The sequence below is a fragment of the Balaenoptera borealis genome (assembly GCF_965194805.1).
Source record: "Balaenoptera borealis genome assembly, chromosome: X".
Classification (NCBI taxonomy): domain Eukaryota; kingdom Metazoa; phylum Chordata; class Mammalia; order Artiodactyla; family Balaenopteridae; genus Balaenoptera; species Balaenoptera borealis.
Window position 1 is genome coordinate 33,086,090 of NC_138881.1, and position 21,835 is coordinate 33,107,924.

General features: G+C 37.9%; 1 protein-coding gene, 1 long non-coding RNA gene and 1 pseudogene across 3 annotated transcripts in view; 1 reads left to right on the forward strand and 2 right to left on the reverse strand.

Annotated features, from left to right (window-relative positions):
* Positions 1-21,835, reverse strand: part of LOC309621216 — a 444,919-nt gene that overhangs the window by 85,834 nt on the left and 337,250 nt on the right. The window lies entirely within an intron of this gene.
* The window catches only part of PRRG1 (proline rich and Gla domain 1), a 370,248-nt gene that overhangs the window by 59,053 nt on the left and 289,360 nt on the right, over positions 1-21,835 (forward strand). The window lies entirely within an intron of this gene.
* LOC309620142 (E3 ubiquitin-protein ligase RLIM pseudogene) lies at positions 9,818-12,686 on the reverse strand (annotated as a pseudogene). The gene has a single exon. The product of its transcript is annotated as an E3 ubiquitin-protein ligase RLIM pseudogene (transcript).

Genomic DNA, 21,835 nt, shown 5'->3' on the forward strand with positions numbered 1-21,835 from the left:
ATAGATGATTCTCAATGAATCTATCTGTGGGCTCAAGGGACATTCTGATATCAGCATTCAGTTCTCTCCTTGAGTCCCTAGAATAAATGTACAAAAATCATAGTTGACTGTGAAAGAGAGTTTGACTTAGAATAGATTTTCAAGAAAGGTTCACAGTATTTTTAAAGAACAATAGTAAAATTAATGCTAGAGTAGATTAATGTCTGTGAATTTGGATTTCAAGTCTTGAGATCATTTCTCTCCAATTAATTTCACGGAATTATTGTATAATGTGTCACCCAAGTAGAACTAACTATAACATATGGATGTTCATACATTATTTCAATTCTGTTTTGTTCTTTTTATACTATGAAATCTCATTATGAGGACACTGGATAATGATAGGTTTTACTCAATCTCACGGTAAGCTTAATATTCTATTTTTATATTGTGTGAAATATTGCGGTTTGGGGGGGAATACGTATTACTTTGAGAAATCATAACCAAATCGGGTATATAGAATGGATTGAAATGGGAATTAAATGATCTGGTTAAAAGTATTCTAGCAAGACCTAGTAACTGGAAAGAAAATATTTTTAATAAAAACGATTATTTTGTAGTTTCATTTTCATTGCTAAAGCATATATTTCACAATTTTATGTTCAAAAAGCGAACATTTCCATTATTCTTTCTTTCACCTTCCACACTTGAGAAACCTATTTTTCTGTACCAGCGAGTGTCCTACTTTATAATAGTATCTCAAGTGCAATTCTGATAGCATTTATGCTATCATAAAAATTGGCCGTCTACTCTCACCTCTCTTAAAAATGATACTCTTAGATTAATAGATTACCTTCGCATGCTAGATATTTAATAGTCTCCCACCAAAGTTATATATAATTGTGCACCAGTAAGTACTTTATTCATAAATGCTTTGGTTCCGCCAGTGTTATATGATGTCACTTTCTCTACAGAAACTTTTATTTGCAAAAATAGGTCTACAGGATTCACGTCAGAATCATATTTAGAAAATTCCTCAGTCTACAATTTTCTGTAGTCGAGCAGTTTTCTGGAAAGGCATCTAACAAAGCAATTTTTACCTAATATACTGATGCTAGTTAATTGTTTCTTTTGTTTTTAATGTTCTTTAAGATAGATTTCTAATTATGGTACATATTATTTTCACATTTACTAATTTTGAGGTACTCTGTAGCACATAACAGAGTTTATTATAGTGGTTCACTTCTTGGAAGAAAATTGTGCTATTTTGTGAGGAGTTTATGTTTATGATCATGGCTTTAGTTTGCAAAGCTCATTCATGTGAATTATTCATGTCAACAAATGTTTAATGTGTACTTACTATGTTCCATATATAAGGTTATGTACTAGAGATACAAGGAAAAGGAGGAAGAGAGAAGGACTGGCCCAAGGAGGAGGAGAAAGCATGATCTAAGACTCAAGGACTTAGTAAAGGACATTGATCCGTAACAGTTTTTTTAACTTTTACTGTTTACAACTATTTAAACTTAATAAAACAGCACAGAATCACTAGTATATCCAAAACTCAGATTCAAGATGTGATTTTTCCCTATTTGATTGGTATCTTGTTTTAGAATAAAATATTAGCGACACACATGAGAGCTCTCAAAGTCCATGGCATTTTCCTTACTGCGTAGTTACACACTGTCTAAAGTTTGACTATACTCTAGCATCCATATTTTTATAAATCAGGACATTTGTTTATAGTTTATAGTCTGCCAGTGTTGCACATTCTTTTAATGTGGAACAAAGGAAGGATGAGGCTGAGGTGAGGTATACGATACAGGGATATAGTCATGTATTTGTTTTCATTTCTTTTACTGGTGACTCCATGCACTTCTTTTATCTGAGGATTTATTTCTAACTTGATCTCTGAGAAGTACTATTTCTTCAAATGCTTGTTAAATTCACCCTAATCTCACCTTCTAAAAATATTATTAGATGAATGTGGGTCTTCCGTTTTATCCTTTATTCCGTCATCATTCACATTTTCATTGAATCTCATAATTTTTTCTGGCTTATTTTCAACTTATAAAATTCAAATTCAGTTTTATCAAATATGTTATTTAAACTTTCTATGGCGTTTTGAACTCCAATGAACATACTTTTTATGCCTTTTTCTGCGTCAATTGAGATGATGATGTGGTTTTTCTGTCCTTCATTCTGTTAATGTGGTGTATCACATTGATTGATTTGCATGTGTTGAACCATCCTTGCATTTTACAAATAAATCCCGCTTGGCCATGGTGTATAATCCTTTTAATATGGTGTTCAGTTCATTTTTCTAGTTGGATTATAGCTTATCTTTGAAGGTTCCGGCTTATCCTTGATCTCCTAACTTCAAATCATCTCTCATTCCTGACTGCCAGCCCTACTGACTTCAGGACTGGCACCAAGAGGCAGGGGCAGTGGATTTACATAGACTGCTTAACCAAGTCCCACTATCATGTAAGGTTTAATCCCTATAATAAAGTCCTTCTAGTGGTTCTACTTCTCCAATCAAACCTTAGCATAGAGTTTATCTAATGTCATTTGATATTCTGATCAAGGAAAAAGGGAGAAAGCCAAGGTGTAAGGTATAGGAACAGAAAGAAAAAAGATATAAAGGGACATATATTAAATTTAGGATGATGCACTGAACGTAAATATGCTGTAAAAATCTAAAAACTGGATGAAATTGATTATTTCCTAGTAAAATATATATCACCAGAATTGATTCAAGAAGAGTGTGAAAAACAAAAGAGAACCCTTAGAAGCCCTTCATTGCTACTTTTGGTGAATTTGTCCACATTTCCATCTGGTTTGGCTTGGAGATCCCACCTCCATATTCTAGTGCTGGGCATGTGACCAAGACCTGGCCAGTTAGAATCCCCTGAACTTGAGGTTTTAACAGAAATCCCAAGCTGAGTCAGTCTTTTGTATAAAGGCTTTCTCTTTGCCTGGGTTCAGTAAATTGGTAATATATAAAAATAGAGTTGCTATTGGTCATTTTTCTTGCCACGCCTTGGAGAAAGCTTTCCCCAAAATAATACGAAACAAAACAAACTGCAGAGGGAAGAATATCCAAGTCAGAGAAACATTTTCTATTTACATCCTTTGGGCCCCTACACGTACCTGTGTCTGAAAGTATCAGCACTTTCAAACTTTGGTGTATTGCGAGTCAATAAATTCCTTTTTAGCCTTTCAACTAATTTGTAAGGGTTCTCTAAAATTACAACTTATAATGAATACAATGACCGTGGCAGCAATTGCATAAGATTTCAAGAAGCTAATTTTCTTGCAAAAATGAAGTTATGGGTATATACTCTTTCAAGTTCAAATACTCTGAAACTCTTTCCCTGTTGCTGAAGTTGTAAAAAGTCCTTTATATTGGATTTCAAAATACAAAAGAAAATAGACTCTGGTTCAAGAGGTTTGTGAATGTAAGCATACGTAGCCGTTACCTTTGCCTCTCAAGAACCTATCATAATAATGGTGACATCTGAAAGAAAGGGAAGCCCACTACTATAATATGCAAGGAGGGGGCTTCAGCTTCTGAGGTATATATGTGCCCAGCAGAACTCCTGAGGAACTCAGGATGGCAAGAGGGAGAAGTAGACTGAAAGTCTATGTGGGGCAGAGTTACTTCACCTACACCTTTTTCTCCCAAGCAAAAAGCCTGACAGAAAGGCATTTAACCACCCTCTTACCAATTCTTTCTTTTAAAAGAGAGCCTTTTAAAAAAGATATGTAAAGACTGTTTCCAGGTGATCTATAATGGCCGGTATGTTTGTTACAGTTCCTGCCAAAGACTTACTCTTTCAACATTTGTAGGTGTTTAGAATAGTGGCAGGTCTCCATCTGTTCATGGTAAAACTAAGCCTTTCAGGTTCTTTCCTAGTCCATGAATTATTCCTATTTCTCCCAGGATTTATTTTTCTATTCTTAATATTTATCTTATTCTCTCTCTGTCATGCCTATCTCAAATATCTCAACAAATATTTATGGAACATCTACTTTGGGCAAGGCAGTATTTTGGGTGCTGTGACTATTGTAGTGAAAATTACAAAACCCTTGCTTTCCTAGGAGTTTACATTCTTCTTAACATCTAGAGATATTTTGTTTTCTCTTCATATTTACGAATGAAGACCGTGAGCTCTGTGTTTATGATTATCTTTATACCTCTCGTTTTTCTGTCTTGATTATCTTTGCTATCTTCTTTATGTCTGTCTACTTGATAATTGCTCCTGTTCCAAAGGTTTCCATCCATCTCCCTCCACTACTGCCATGGAACATACTTTCCCAGGCAATACCTCGTACTTCTTTGACTTCAATCTGGCATCTTTTTCCTAATTTTAGAAGCATACTTGATATTCCGTGATAGCTAGATGAACATTGCCACTAAAATATCACTCTGACATCTCAAATCTCAGAGATTCCAGCTGAATTGTCATCTGTTCCTCTACTATGACAAACAAGTTATATTGCATTTCTTATATCAGTGGAACTTCTCACCATCTACTCAGTCACCTAAACCAGAAACTTAAGGTCATCTTTAAATTATCCAAGCAGCCACCAAATTTTATTGTGCTTCTTTAATACTACTTGAATCTATATGCATCCATATCTCAACTGTCTCACCATTATTTCAGGACTTTATACTTTTTTCTTCCAGTTAATGCCATAACTCCGTAAGTGGGACAATCTAACTTTTTGACAATCTGTTCATATCCCTGCTAGTTTGACCATTCTAAACATTGAAAACTGTTATTCCTATGAGAAAAATCATGTTGACTGTGCATTGCTTAGAAGATCTAGTTCAACTCTTCAGCCTGATACACAATACCACTTGTTACCTCTTTGGCCTCATCTCTTCATGTTTTGCTAATGTACTTACATCGCTTCCTCTTCTGCCCCAGAGTATGATGATTCATACTTACTGTTTACTGAGCCCTAACTTTTCAGTGCATCTTTACTGTTGCCTGCAGTGTTTATTTTGCTTAGAATGAAATTAATGACTTCATTTCATTGGCTAATTGCTACTAGTCCTGTAAGATACAACTCAGATATAACCCAACTTTAAGGAGTTTTGAATTATTAGTGTAGATTTCTCCTCCTAGATCATTCCATTATATCCTGTGTCTGAATCTGTGTCAGGGCATCCCTCACGTAGAGTGTTACTGTCTGTTTATTCATCTGCCTTCTTTAAAATTTAATACATTTCTTAATGATAAGTGCTGTACTTCTTAACTATAACCCTAGCACCCAGCATTGGGCATGGCACGTTCTTGGTCAGTGTTGAATGCCTGAAATAGTGATTTAGAAAAGGGTTGGCAGATATTATAACTTCATAGGCAAGAAACCCTATACAAATATGTTAAGTAAGTGAGAGAGGTCTAGGTTGAAATAGATCAAATCCGGGATGCTAGGTAACAGTATTAAAATAGGGTTTTTTTGAAGAATAAAGGGTGAAAAATAAGTCTGGGATGCTCACAGTGGCCAAAAATTCTGAAGCAGTGTGTGTGTGTGTGTGTGTGTGTGTGTGTGTGTGTGTGTGTGTGTGTATGCTAGTAACTGTTCTAGTTCTTAGAAATGTAGTAGTAATTTTAAAAAAAAAAGAAAGATCTTTTGGAGCTTCTATTTTGGGATAGGAATGGGGAAGAAAACAAGCACAAGATAAATAAAAAATGTTTTAGACAGTCACAAGTGCTACTAAAGAAAAAAAAAATACACTGCCAGAATAGAAGATGACAAGGCCAGGGGTGGTAGGTAACTGTGTTGTGACTGGTGACGTCAGAATGGATAACCCAGAACCCGGAGTTGCCTTATAATTAGTGTCTGTCCTCTACGAATGGTGGATGAGAGAAAAAGGAATTTCCCCAAAGTGCTTTTCCAAATCCCCACATTTTTGCAGTGATGTTAAAGATGCTGGCTTGATGATTAAAAATGGAGAGTTTTGAATATCACACAAAGGGGAGCCTCTTATTTCATAGTGAAAAAGCCTGAGTTAGGATGGTAAAGAATTTTCAAATCTTAAATGAAGTCACAGAAAAGAAATACAGTTCAGATTTCCATTCGAAATTCTCATACCAGGAAACCTCTCATTGAAGGGAGTATACATTCACCTCTCAAATAATGAAAAGACGTGAAATGTTTGGTTAATTGTAGTAAAGAAGATAACTGAAGATCTCAAAGTGTTGTATATTGATAACAAGTGATATTACTTAACAGAAACGTCACATTTCTTTGTGAACTTTCCAGTACATGCAGTGTTTTGATGTTCATGTTGTTAAGTGCTCAGGCTTGTTTGCACTTACAAAAGAATCTTTATACTTAATTCTTCATGGAATATTGAGAGCACAACTTATTTTCATGGTTAGCCAAAAAAGATAGACGTTATATTGCTATCAAAAACCTATCCACAGGCTATAACTACTTTCAGAAAGAATTTGTTATTCAGATAAGGGTTTTGTTTTGGAATTAGGGCAAAATAAACAAATATTTAAAAAACTACAAAGAAAATACAGAGAAAATTCTTAAGATGGAAACGTTTATGCTCACAATCACGGTGAGTGATGCTGTGTATTTAAACTGATATACTGTAATGTAAAAAACGTATCAGGTTGAGCTCAGAAGATTCAGGTACAAATCTTCTCAATTTCTGATTTGTCAGGGCAGATAGAGAGGAATATGATTTGGAAGAGCAATATAATACTCAGCAATCGCTTTGAGACAAAAATAAGTGGCTCTATAGTTTCCAAGTCAGAGTGTTAAACTGGGTTTATGATATAAGCAGCATACACTGGTAGAATGAGATAGGGTGATGTGAAGTAAAGTTAGAGCGATAAGATATTGGTGGTTGTTCAAACAGGAAGGATACTGTCTTCTAGGAGCTTCCGTAGCAGGAATTAGGGATTCCATTCTTGGGAAAAATGGTAGAGTATAATGTCATAGTGGGCCTAGAACCAAGACATTGAGCCATTTACTTGTCTAGGACTCATTATAATCATTTTCTCAGTACAGGATGGATCCCAGATGAGAAGTTGTATTAGTTTTCTGTTGCTGCATAAGAAATTAGTACAAATGTAATGGCTTAAAACAGCATCCCTTTATTAGCTCACAGTTCTATAGGTTGGGATACTGGCATGGAGTGACTAGGTTCTGTGTTCAAGGTCTTAAAGGTCTGAAATCAGCATTTTGAAACCCTTGTCAGATAATTCTAGCATCTAATTCATCTTGGGTCGGCATCATCTGTCACATCTTATTCAAGCTGTCATGTCTCTGGTTCTTGGTATAAGTAGTGATATTTTATTGTCTTTTGGACATTTTGGCTATTATGTTAGGATACTTTGGTCCCTATTTAAAGTGTTTTGTTTTGTTTTGTTTTTTAAACTTTTAGCAGGCATTCACTCTTTATAGGTTTGGCACACATCTCCTGTACTTTTACGGACTGTGGTTCCATGATAACCTAATTTTCAGAACCTTTGTGGTACTCTTTTGGTCTGTTTATCTTGTGCAGGTGGGGTTACCTCTGGTCCCTTCTCATGCTGCTCATGGGGTCTGAAGCAGCTTCCCCGGGATACGGCCCTTGGTGCTTCTGGTGAGGGAAGGGAATCTCTGGAACACTTGATGAGGAGTCCTTCCTGGGCCAGGCACTTGTGCCAGGGTCTCCCTGGACTGTAAGGATGGAGGGCGCTTACCAGGTTGAGAGCTTTCTGTGGAGGGATCTCCGTTGCTGGTACCAGCAAGTTGCCTGATGTTTCTGGGTGGGGAGAGGAGTCTCAGGCCCATCTGAGGAGAGCATTTTCCAGGTGGGAGCTTTTTGTGGTAGGATCCCTGTTGCTGGTACCCTTAGCCACGGATGTGTCTGGGTGGTGAAGGGGGATCTCAGGCCCAGTGGGGAAGGAAAGCACTTTCCCTGGTCGTGTAGTGTCATCAGGGCTTCCAAGTGTTCCTCCTTGCAGGTTCTGCACGGCTCACCTGGTGTTTGGGGGATCCCCATTTGATGTGATGGAGGAAGAGCCTATTTGAGCCACTTCCTGTTACTAAGTTGGGAGTTAGGAAATGCTGGGCCTGGATCACATTTTTTTGTTGGTGGAGGGTCATAAGGTGCCCTGCCATGAGGTTGTTCATCCATTCTGAGGGTCCCTAGGCAAATTCACCTTCTTTAGACCTTTCAGAGCTGTCCTTCGGTTGTCTCATATTATTTCCAGGATATATAGTTGTGCCTATAAAGGGGGAGCCGGGAGAGAGAAGTACAAACCATCTTATCTGGATCAGAAGTCCTCTCTGTGCCTTTTAAGTGCTCAGCTGATTAGGTCAGGCTCAGTCTGGATAATCTCCCAGTCAACTGTGCTATATATATCATAATCTAATAATGGGAATGATATTCCATCACATTCACAGGTCTCATACTCAAGGGGAGGGGCTACTACAAGGATCGTTGGGCATCATCTTAGAATTCTGTCGACCACAGAAGGTGTATGTGAATGTACTGAAGCATTAATTAAGCAACTATCATCCCTTGGAAGGTTTTAATCTGTTAGGATAGTATGAAAGCCAAGTACTGTTACAATTATTCTACTCACTTTAAATGAAGTGTATCTGATATCAAAAATACTTCATAAAAATCAGAATATTCAAACAACTTTCAGAAGTTAATGTCAATTTCAGAGGTTTGATCCAAGCCTTCATTTCTGGCCATGCAGGTATCTTCTGTGTGAAAAATATGCTACCTCAAAGATGTTTTAAAACACTTCACCACCACTCCCCATTTATATTTTGTAGTTATGTGCAAATACTGTGGCTGCCAGCAATTCACATAGAAAATAAAGGTCAGTGATGTTTCTGACTTTAACTTTTTAGAGAAGGTTTATACTTAACACTGGCTACATTTGTATAGGTTGCACATTGCACAAAATTTCTGACTATTGCTTTAGGTTATAATACAATGTACTCTCACCTATACCAGGATTGAAAATTTTAAGCACAGTTTTCTGGACTGGCCAATACACCCCCCATAAAATAGTTTTCAGGCTGAATTAGGAGAAAAAGCCTTCACTATGTTTAGGTTGGAAGGAAGCATGACCTAAATTTTGATTTCAAATACTCACAGTTTTGGGTGATGGTTTTACTGGGGACAGTTAGAATTGAACTATGTAGACATGTTTTTTGAAGCCAAGTTTTACCTTTAAGGCTTTCGTATTGCAGCTTGAGAGGCTCCAAGCAGCAGTTGGGTACTTTGGGTCATTCACACAAGGATTAAGAGTCATATATAAACCAAAAAACCCTTTATAAGAAATCAGAATCTGTTTTAAAAATTAATTATATGAACTAAACATATATAGAAAGAAATTGAAGCTTGAATATATTTAAGAAGCAAAAATTAAAGACATACCTATAACTGCCCTTTTTCCTTACTTGTTTACAATCACAGCACATCAAAGTGTGACATGTCTAAGAGAAAGGTAATTCAGTTCTAAGGCTTTGTCATCTTATCACTTTTAAAAATACAAGATCCGAGTAGATGAAAGGAAAATAGAGAGGGTCGTTAAAGAGCTGAGTCATAGAGTGGAATAGAGGACAAGCGGAAGAGGCAAGAAGGCGCACACAGACTGGGTGTGAAGAGAGTTGGGAATACTGGTTGTGGGAGATGGTCTCTGATTTGCTTATCGGATCTACTCGCCATCCTTCTTAACCCTGCTCCGTGATTCCAGGAGGCTGACCTTTGTCAGCTTCATCGACCAGTCTCTCTGTGTCTTCAGGTTGGGTTTGGCTCATGTGAAGTAGTGACAAGTGATGAGAAGTCAGGAGGAAAGAAGGTAAGGGTATTTATTTCCATGACCTGCCCCCTTCCAAACTTTAGGTTGGCAGTGGATGCCATTCTCTAAGGTTACGTCTCGTCGGGGGGACTCCTACTACAACTCTGAGACCTTCTGGGTTGCAGGAACGACCATCTCTCTGTGCCCCTTCAAACCTAGTGGTTGTAATACTGGCTTCTCACAGTTGCTAGCCTCAGGGTACTTCATCATCTCCTGGTTTCCCTTCATTCTTTACACACTTTAGTCTCTTCATTAAATGCTATCCCATCACTCTTTTAAAGTGTGCCATCAGTTTTTAGCTAGAACTGACTGATACATTGGTCGTGGGGAATAGGAGAAACTTTAAGGTAGTGTTAGGGAGGTGGGATAAACTGCTGTGGAGAGAGATAGGAAGAGAAGGGTTTCAAAGCTTTTTATGGCATTCTATGAATGTAACATGACTTCTTTATGTGAATGACTCTAATATAGTCTTAAATTGCCTCTTAATTATTGACATTTGGTTGGGTTTCTGTTTCTTTGCATGCACAACCAGGATTGAACAGGGCTGAGAGATGTCTGGGATTTACGTGACTAGATAATACTACTAGGATCTATCTAGATTCATTACATCATATGAAGACATTTCTCCCATGGAATCAGGAACATCCCAACCCAGTGCACATGCTAAGTTTTTATTGAAATTCAGTGAACTGCTGTGGTGTGAAGTTAATTTTTATTGTCAAATTGGACAATATTGTTTGACTTTTTAATATTTCCTTTTATGATGGAACAGAAATTGGGGAAAGCCCAATAATTCCTTCAGCAACTAGTGATTCAGTTCAGATTGTTATATATAGATTCAGGTTGTTATATTTAAGCATGAATAACTCTAAAAGTGGACATGAGGCAGGTGACTGTTGTTTGTCCGTCACTGTAACACTTTACATAGCTGAGAATTCAGATCTCAATTAGGATTTTCAGTCTCATTGGAATCCACTACTTGCCCACGACAAATAGGACAGGCAGGGTTCTCAGAGAGCCAGCGATCAATGCAGTAAATGTGATATTCATGGGAGCAAGGTAGGATGCGAAGCTTGCTGTTTTCGGTGTACTCTGTCATGCAAATGCTGCAAGCTTTTAATGCATCATTTTCATCAAAAGATCTTACAGCCAAGTTGTCAATCTGTGCTTTGCTGAGTCCTGTAGGTTGGTCTAGATCATCTTCATCTAAGTGGAAAATCTGTTCCAGATTAAGGAAGAACAAAGGGTCACTTTCATCAGATATTACTGGGCTCATTTGTCTACCCCCTTGCCTGGTCTCTGATGGTAAGTCCGATGATGAGTTAGTTTCTTCAGTGCCTTCAAATATCAGTGAGCCAATTTCTGAATTTTCATCTCTTGAGCTGGCATTGGAAATAGGATGAGAACTGGAACTAGACATACAATTGGGGCTTGAATGACAAATCAGTGTGGAACTTGAATGGGGATTATAGCTAGGATTTGAATCGGAACCAAATCTACTACTACTACTACCATTAGGACCATCGCTGTCATCTGGTGACTCTGGCCATTCCATGCTTTGACTTGGAGGTGAGACACTATGCTCTAAATTACTGTCACTGTCCATAAGGTTACTTGAGTTACTAAATTCTGTCATTGTCTGCCTTAACATGCTCTGAATTGGAACAGATGTTGTATCATCTAAGCTAGTATTTAAAATTCTACAAACGGGATTTCTGATGGTAATGACATAAGCTCTCACATCTGCCTGCTCAGAATGTGAATACATATGCCTCAGTCCTCGTTCACTTTCAGAACTGACGGTGTTGTTTGGTGTCTCAGATGTTAACTGAGTTCTACTAGCTGTGCTGTCTCTCTGAGAATATGCTCCAGAATGAACTTGTCCTACTTCAAGATTGAAGGGTATGGTCAGATATACTTCCCTCATTCCCCAAGATTCATCACTGCTGGTTGTATCTGGAGAATCTTCTCCATGAACGGCATTCCTTGTTCTAGAAGTTTCAATAAGACCACTGTTTTGCAATTCAAATCCAGTCATTTGCTGTCTCAATATTTCTTGGTGCTCAGTTCTAGAAAATCTCACATTCTCACTTACCAGAGGCTGCTCAGAAGTCTGAGATGGTATACTATGATTAAGTCTTTGTACACTTTCCCTAAGTGAACGTGGAGGCGACCAACTTTCAATTCTTGCTCTGGTTCTCGGATACTCTGGGCTCCTACTTCTTGCTCTTCTCTGACTTCTGGTAGGTGAGAATTCCACTAATGTTTCAGTTGTATCTTGTTCAGACATAGATGGTCTTGTAAATATTGATTCAGATTGTGGATTTTCCACTTGCCTTTGGCTGTCTTCCATATTTTCTCTTCTGGGAAGTCTTGCAGATGCTACATATTCATTCTCTGGATTTGGACTCCCATTATCAAGGTGAAAATTTCTTTCTAAAGTGAATCTGAACTGGTCACTTGTAGGATTAATTTGGCCCTCTTCTCTCCCAGATTGGTTTTCTCTCTGTCCACTTGTCATATTTTCAGTTTGTCCAAAACAGGTAAGCCCGTCTATTATAGAGTCGCCACTAGACACATCATCTGGAGCGTCTCCTCCATCTGTTAACAAAAAAAATGGGGAGGGGACATGAAAGAACTACCAAAATTAGAACCATCCTAAAATAGCACTCTGAAACTTTGTTTCAAAAACAAACAAAAAATGAGAACTTAAATACTCAGATGTTTTAAACTGATTTCACATTTATAGGGTTAATATTTTATAAACGACACTGTCTAGATTTATAAGTAAAGGTAGAAAAGTTTCAATTCCATCTGAAAAAGAGTGAGCTAATCCTAGATAAACTTAGAGAATTTTTTAAAAAGGGAATCTGGAGGAAGTCTGTTCTGCAATATTTCATCACATACACAGCCCTGTGTACCAGCCCTGTGTAGGAGGAATACCAGCCCTGTGTAGGAGGAATGTCAAGAGACTTTTTTTTCAGTCCACTGTCAAAACACTAATGCAATTCAACAAGGTAAACACCAGTTAAGGTACAATGCTAGTATTTTAGTTCAATTGACATTATCGTCTAATTTTCATTAGTCTCCAACATTACTATTTCTAGGCTCTTCACTTATGTGCTTTTGATAATATATAAGCTGTTTTAAAATATAAGATTATTGCGCAAACATAAACAAGTTTTATAGGTTTAAAAGTATTTGAATTTTGAATACTTCTTAATGTTACCAAGATTTTTCATTGACATTAAATTGAAGGTCAGATCAAATGAATAGACTGAACCCAGCATGGTACATATAAGACCATATTCAAGAACCAAAGTATTACAGTCTCCTCTTCATTAGACAGTAACATCCTCTACTTCACACTGGGAGAGAAGGCACCAGACCTGAGGTTTGAGCACGGCTTCTCAGCCTCAGCACTGTTGACATTTCGGTGCTGGACAGTTCTTTGTTTGGGGAGCTGTCCTGTGCATTGTGGGATATTTGGCAGCACCCCTGGCCTGTGCCCACTAGATGCTAGGGACACCCATGCCTCCCCTGCGACAACCAAAAATATCTCTAGCCATCGTCAAATGTCCCCAGGTGTTGGAGAGAGCAAAATTGTCCCCGGTTGAGAACCACTTGATTAGAATATGAAATATTTCTGTTTGCTTTTTTTACATGTCTATGTAGAAAAAATAATTCAGGAAGCAGGAGGGACTTTCAATTGAGGTAGAAAACCAAGAAAAGTACAAATAGGCCACTTCACACTGTTTCCCAATTAAAACAACCCAAATGTGAATCAGGAAACCAAACAAACATACCTTGACGTTCTCACCAAAAATCAAGTAAATGCCAGTTCTTTTTATGAGAAGTTACTCACCAAATTAATTTATGTCACTTCTGTATAATTAGCTACTATGTACTATGATGAAGTTACTATTTACTATGATGAAGTTCCTTGTTCATCCCATCCTATTCCCTCCAAAAGCAAAGTATACCTGTATTTTCATCTGAGTCTTGTGGTGGGTTTTCTTTAAGTAGCTGCAGTCTTCTCAGCAACTCTTCTTCTGTACTTTCACCTGGAGTGCCTAGAAGATTGTTGTCTCTCATAAGTTTGTAATCTTCTTCACTCAGACTGTTGACAAGCCTGAAGAAATCTTCTTCCCGAACCAGTCGGTCCGTTTGACTTATGCGTTGGGCCGGAACTCCATCTCCTTCATCGTCGGAATCCGAGTTTTCCATCTTAGTAAACAAGTAGAAAATGATCTGAAATTCACGACATAGTGTTGAAATTCACCAGCGGCCGTTTAGTGTTCCTCGCTTTCTACCTCCTGCCAGAGTGTCCGGTGCCGGTTCCGGTTCCGACTCGGTCGGATGACCGTCTGCACAGGTTCCTCCCTTCTCCCGTCCCCGACTCAGTTCTGTAGCCGCCTGGTGACGCAACAGGTGGGAGCCGCCTCTGTCCCAGAACTTGCTAGACGTTGCCTAGGTATCCATTATCTTCCCCGCTGTTACCGGGTAGGGACTGGATTCAGGTTAGGTTTCATTTCATTGAAAACCAGCCAATATTACTGAGGGTTTCTGGTGTACCAAGCACCGTCCTTCACCTCGTTTCACCCACACGAGCCTATTCTCAGGTTTTCAGGAGGCGTCTTCAGGCTCTGATATGCTCTATTTATTCGTTACCTTACATGTGACTGCCTTCTTCAAAATGCCATGCCAAAGTCAGCCTAGTTAAATGCAGCAGTTCTCATTTTCAGGTGCCCAGGGACCCCTCCGCCTTTTCTCCTCATGGATTTCTCCAATCATAGACTCTCACTAAGAAAGCCCACAATTTGTGATAATGTACCAGGGCCCTAGCTGAGTCTCTTTAGAGTGTCCTCTCCCTTTTAACTGTTAATGGCTTCGTCTTGCATTATACGGCCCTTCAATCTTGTTTCAAACAAACCAACAGGAAACACCAAAACTCTGGCAGGCTTTTCTGCTCAGCCAGGGAATTCCTTCTCCACAAAAGCATCAGGTTCATTTTTGTCCTCCTTTCTCATAAATATTATAAATCTTACTTAAAGAAAACTAGCCAGAACATCACAGGAACTTTTAAGACAGATACATAATAGTTACTTTGTCTGCCACAAGGAGTACTGACTTTGCTGATTTTGTTGCATGTATATAACCTGGAAGGCTTGGTGAAAATAAAATAATGCTCATTTGCAGTGCTATCTGAAGGAGACCTCTAAGAGCTTCTGGACTCATTAATATTACCAGCCCCACTTAACACTTGTTTAGGAGCTCTTTGTTCAACTTATTCATGTAAAGACAAGATTTGGCTGCTGAATTTGAGACTTTATTCAATTTGACTTATTTAATCATTAATCCATCCAACATAAACTGGGTCAGTTATTGCCTCAGCGGCTAGAGATATGTCAATTGTTGAAGCAGTTTGTACTCCCAAGTAATTCACACACCAGGTGAGGGAAACGCCACATGGAAACTATCAAAGTACAGTATATTTTATCATAGATTTATATATGCAGTATTGTGTACGTACAGAGAACTGTGTAGCAATTATTTAATGGGAGTTGGGAAATGTTTCACAGAGGTATTATATTTAAATCTGAATCTTTAAATATAATTATACTTTCTATAGATGGAAAGTGGCAGTTATGTGTTGCTAGAGAAAGACTATGTCAGATGGAAGAAGTAGACTTGAAAGACCTTGGCTTGTTTGGGCAACTGTGGCCACAGTTTGGGGGTTGGGTGGAAATGTGGAGTTAATCTCAGAAAGAATACTTGACAAAAACGATAAGTTGAGTTTTGATTTTTTTCATGTAAGAAATAGGACACTGATTAAGATGTTTTGGTATTTTTTTGAGAACAAGCAGTAGATTTTATTTGTGTCTGCTTAGCGTCCCCTTAACATACTTATGCTAATAGCATCCTGATTTTCATGGGGGAAAAACCCATTCTACAGTCTTAGTCCACTTGGTTTAGGTTTAGCTGAATTCACTGCCATGGCTAGAGGAAAGGACACATGATGCAGCCATGTCCAATCAGTATACCTCAAATCGGTTACGGTAATTGCTTTAAGCATGGGCATGTGACCGAAAGTACATTTAAGAGTTAAATCTGAGATGTTGCGAGAAATCATTTTCCACTGCGGTTGCTAAGCTGGTAGGATATAAACCTGAAGATGCTTGTGGCTATGTTATGTCCCAAGAATGAGGAACATTGACATAAAGAGACAGAGGAAAACCATAATGGAGAAAGAGCAAGATACCTGAGGAAAAATTTGGGAAATACCTGAAGCTAGATGTGCCTTAAGATTTTTAGATCTGTAAAACAACGTATTTCATTTTTAAAATGTAAGCCTGTGAAAGATTCCTGCCACTTATCATTGGAAGGCTCCTAAGGGTTGTAACGGGAGAGCCATATGATTGGTGATGTAATCAGACGTCAAAAAGTAATTTGATACAGGGCAGGGGGTCAGGGAATGAGTGAAATATGTGTGGGAGATTAAGTGGTACAAACCTCCAATTACAAAATAAAGGAGTCAAGGGAATGAAATGTACACTGTGGAGAATATAGTCAATAGTAATGTAATATCTTTGTATGGTGACAGATGGTAACTAGACTTGTGATCATCTTATAATGTACAGAAATATCTAATCACTATGTTGTGCACCAGTGACTAACATAGTGTTGTAGGCCAAGTATACGTCAAAAGACAAACAAACAAACTAAGAGAAAAAGAGATCAGATTTGTGGTTACCAGAGGTGGGTGGGGAGGTTGGATGAAGGTGGTCAAAAGGTACAAACTTCTAGTTACAAGATGAATAAGTATAGGGATGTAATGTATAACATGATTAATATAATTAAGACTGCTGTATGTTGCATATGAAAGTTGTTAAGAGTAAATCCTAAGAGTTCTCATTACAAGGAAAAAATATTTTTTTCTTTTTCTTTTATTTTGTATCTATACGAGGTCATGGATGTGTGCTAAACTTATTGTGGTCATCATTTCATGATGTATGTAAGTGTAGGGGAACAGAACTTGCCACTGCAAAATGTTCCTTTGGTATGCAGATGATTTCAAGCTGAAAAAAAATCTAGGCCCAAAAGTCTCAGGAAGAAACTTTGACCTTGCTCCTAACCGCCTAAAAAAGTTTAGATAGAGGGCCAGTCATTCCCCACTAGAGCTATCACCAGAGATATCTGCAAAGACTACGGGCTGGTAGTGGTAGGAGAAACTCAGCAGGGCCTAGAGATCAGAGTCCACTCTGTGTCCCTCGTCTCTCTACACGGCCCATCTACCAAACATTTGCTTTTCCATCTTCATGTAAATCACCTTGCTCCCATTTGAAGTCTCAAACAGTACCCACAGCATCCTCTTTTGTTTTTAGCCGAAGATGATATTTCAGGTGAGGGTTTCAGCCATACTGGTCATTCAGTTTTCCTGGGTCTCTCCCATATGTACATGTTATTAAACTTTGTTTGATTTTCTCCTGTTAATCTGTCTCATGTTAATTTAATTCTTAGACCAGCCAGAAAAATCTAGAAGGGTAAAGGAAAATTTCTTATTGCCCAACATAAGTCAAATCATTATGCTGTACGGTAAGTCCCCTACAAAGGAACGAATTCCATTCCGAGAGCGCGTTCATAAGTCCAATTTGTTTGTTAAGTCCAACAAAGTTAGCCTAGGTACCCAATGAACACAATCGGCTATATAGTACTGTACTGTAATAGGTTTATAATACTTTTCACACAAATAATACATGAAAAACAAACAAAAAAATAAAACATTTTTAATCTTACAGTGCAGTACCTTGAAAAGTACAGTAGTACAGTGCAACAGCTGGCATACAGGGGCTGGCATTGACTGAACGGGCAAGAAGAGTTACTGACGGGAGGAGGGAGAGGAGGTGGGAGATGGTGGAGCTGAGGGATCGCCAGCAATAGGAGACGGAGGGCAAGCTGCAATTTCACTCGCGCCTGATGTTGATGGCACAGGTTTGGTTCCTTGCTGGTTTCAATTCTGTCTCCCCTTTTGAAAAAACAATCCAGTGATGTCTGCGTAGTAGCTCTTCTTTTCTTGCCATAGATGATGACACGGTAGTACTGGATTGCATTCTGAATGGCTGCTGCAACCTTTGTGTACTGTTCTATGTTTGGATCCTATGCCTCAAAAACTAACAGTGCCTCCTCAAATAAAGAAAATCCCCTTGCCATTTCCTGCATCGTGAATCTCTTTGGTTCTTTAGTTACTTCTTCTTCCTCTTGTCTCTCTTCATCGTTTCTCTGGGCTGCCAATTCCATCTTTTCGCCTCGCTCCACTCTCTCAATTATTTTCAGTTTTGTTTCCATCGTTATCACTGCTTCTTAGCAGTACCAGCTACATCATCGCTGCTTTTATGCTTGCTTCCGGACATCCTGGGCTTGAAATAAAGATACTGTACTACTGCATTCTATACAGTACTGTAAAGCACACAAAAGCACAACCACTTGTAGAGGATGCACACACATGACAGTGTACACCAGACATGTGAACTAACTTACGTGATTGGACATGTGACCACACGTTCGCATATTTGACCTTTCACAACTTGAAGGTTCGTGTGTAGGGGACTTACTGTATGCCTTAAACTTCGACAGTGCTAAATGTCAAGTATATCTCCATAAAACTGTAAGGAAAAAAAACAAGTGATTTACAATAAAGTTGCCATGTAAAACTTCCTTGCTTTTGTCCATTCTATAAAGTTAACATGTTTATACAATTTAAGTTTAATTGGATTTAGTTTTTATGAAAAAATAAGCAAACAGAATTTTTCTGTCATTTATTTGTTTAATAAGTATTTATTAGGCTTTGAAATTCTGTAAAGTTGAAGGAAATGAACATTTTCATTTGATTATGAATGAAATGTGGTTATGACATATAATGTTAACATTGTGAATAAATTTCCTACTTCTTTGTACCGTGAGGTCCTTTCAAAATGTCCCTATTTTTGTATGTGTTTCATTTATTATACAATGTATTCTGATACCTTGGCCCGGTAATACTCATTTAATTCTCATGTGAAGAGAAAATATCCCGAGGTAAAGTACCACTGAACACTTGGCTTATATTAAGAAACAGAATGGTCCTGGTGGGAACTAAAATGTCTTTCACCGATAACCTTACCAATGAGTCAGATAATGTTATGTGACCCGTTAGCTCCCTGGTGGGATTTTTAGGATGCGTAAATTTAGCAAAGTCTTAGTGTGAGTAAGTGTGTACTTATGTGTGTTCTTGCATGTATATGTGTGGTGTATTTAAAAAGTTTTAACAGATGTTTGGTTAGGTTAATGACCATTGGCTTAGGTGTGGTTTCTGGATACTAGTAATAGGTCTATTTCACTGAAGTTTTGAAAGCTCCTCTACAGTGTGAACATACTTTATCTAGAACTTTGAATTCCTATAACACTATTGTTATTGTCTAATTTAAAGTCTTGTTTTTAATATTTGTTCTATGCATAAACAAAAAGATACAGCATGTTGTTAGCACTTAGAAAGTTACAATTTACTTCTTAACATTTTTCATATTTAAGTTCGTAACTGAAGATGGTCAGATTGACCACTTTGGGAGTGAAAGGAAAAAATAAAGGCATATTTACTTTTAAGTTCACCTGCTAGATGTGCTCGCTGTATGCCCTGTTACATATGCAAGGCCAGGGTGACTGGAAGTGCAATTGTCAGGCAGTTTCATAAACTGGATAACCATTTGTTTCTGCGCAGCACGTTACCTTTACATAGGAGCAATAAGGAGAAAAGGTGGAAGAGGCAAGCATTCTGCGCTACAAAACACCACCTTTAACAGCTAACAAGCATTACTCAGCTGCTGTACAGCTGTGTCTAGTGCACTTAAAAATATATAAACAGCTCATGCAGCTCAATATTAAAAAAAGAAACAACCCAATCAAAAAATGAGCAGAAGACCTAAATAGACATTTCTCCAAAGAAGATATACAGATTGCCAACAAACATATGAAAGAATGCTCAACATCATTAATCATTAGAGAAATGCAAATCAAAACTACAATGTGATATCATCTCACACTGGTCAGAATGGCCATCATCAAAAAATCTACAAACAATAAATGCTGGAGAGGGTGTGGAGAAAAGGGAACCCTCATACATTGTTGGTGGGAATGTAAATTGATACAGCCACTATGGAGAACAGTATGGAGGTTCCTTAAAAAACTAAAAACAGAACTACCATATGACCCAGCAATCCCACTACTGGGCATATACGCTGAGAAAACCATAATTCAAAAAGAGACATGGACCACAATGTTCATTGCAGCTCTATTTACAATAGCCAGGACATGGAAGCAACCTAAGTGTCCATCGACAGATGAATGGGTAAAGAAGATGTGGCACATATATACAATGGAATATTGCTCAGCCATAAAAAGAAACGAAATTGAGTTATTTGTAGTCAGGTGGATGCACCTAGAGTCTGTCATACAGAATGAAGTAAGTCAGAAAGAGAAAAACAAATACCGTATGCTAACACATATATATGGAATCTAAAAAAAAAAAAATGTTCATGAAGAACCTAGGGGCAAGATGGGAATAAAGACGCAGACCTACTAGAGAATGGACTTGAGGACACGGGGAGGGGAAGGGTAAGCTGGGACAAAGTGAGAGAGTGGCATGGACATATATACACTACGAAACGTAAAATAGATAGCTAGTGGGAAGCAGCCGCATAGCACTGGGTGATCAGCTTGGTGCTCTTTGACCACCTAGAGGGGTGGGATAGGGAGGGTGTGGGGGAGGGAGACGCAAGAGAGAGGAGATATGGGGACATATGTATATGTATAACTGATTCACTTTGTTATAAAGCAGAAACTAAGACACCATTGGAAAGCAATTATACTCTAATAAAAATGTTTTTTTTTAAAAAAAAAAAGACTCTGCATTGTACTAATCCTGATCTTCCTTTTACTATCCTCTCTTTCTAATATCCATGTAGTCACTGTACCTGGAAAACAGGGCTGGTGTGAGAGCCTCACCCTCCCCTCCAGTCTCCCTTTCCTCACCTTTGGAGTATTTATGAGAGTAAGGAACCCTTCATCATATACAAATTACACCAGAATTTCCAGGAATGTTAGTTTAGAGCATCTGCTGGGCATCTGTGGGCTTAAAAGATGACTATCTGGGAGATGGTTCCAATTTCTTCTGAACATGTTAATTTGGGGAGACAGTTGTCCATCCTTTAAGGTAATATCAACAATTACAGTCAGCCCTCTTTGTTTATACTTCTTTCATAACAGTGATGTGAAAGCAAGTGAGTGGACTTGCAAGTACTTTCTAACATATAGATAGGAAGATATATGATTACATAATTACCTTAAATTCTGTTCCAATTTCCTCTGGAGCAGAGTGATACAATTTTCATACTATATAGTACAAGTAATTCCATTCAAAGTTCTGTAACCTGACATTGATCACTGGACCAGATATCAGAGACTAGTTTTTTGGTTATTCCCTTTCTCCTTTTTAATATGTGTACTTTGGGGAAGTTATGACATTTCTCTTCGCTTCATTTGCCCCATCTATGAAATGGAGATAACATACGTGTTTTAACTAAGTCTCGGAGTTGTTGTAAGGCTCAAACAAGTTACTTTGTGAAAAGGTGATTTATAACTTACAAAGCATTAAAAATATAAGGCCCTATTTTTATTAACACTAGATGGGTTTAGATTTTTCTCTATTTTACAGATTGCTTTAAGATGTTAATCTTATGAAAGATGAACTTAAGCTAGTTAGCCTAGCTTTTCCATCCATTTATTTATTGTGAGGCAAGTGATGTTCTGTCAAAGAGATTTAGGGTCACTGCATTTTATAAAGGTGAGAACACATTGTAGAAGCATCATAAATATTAAACAACCATGTAAGATATTTGGAAGTACCTATTGAAATACATTGCTGTGTCTCTGAAACACCTCTTACCATACTTTGAATAATTAATAGATGTTTTAGAAAAAATTCT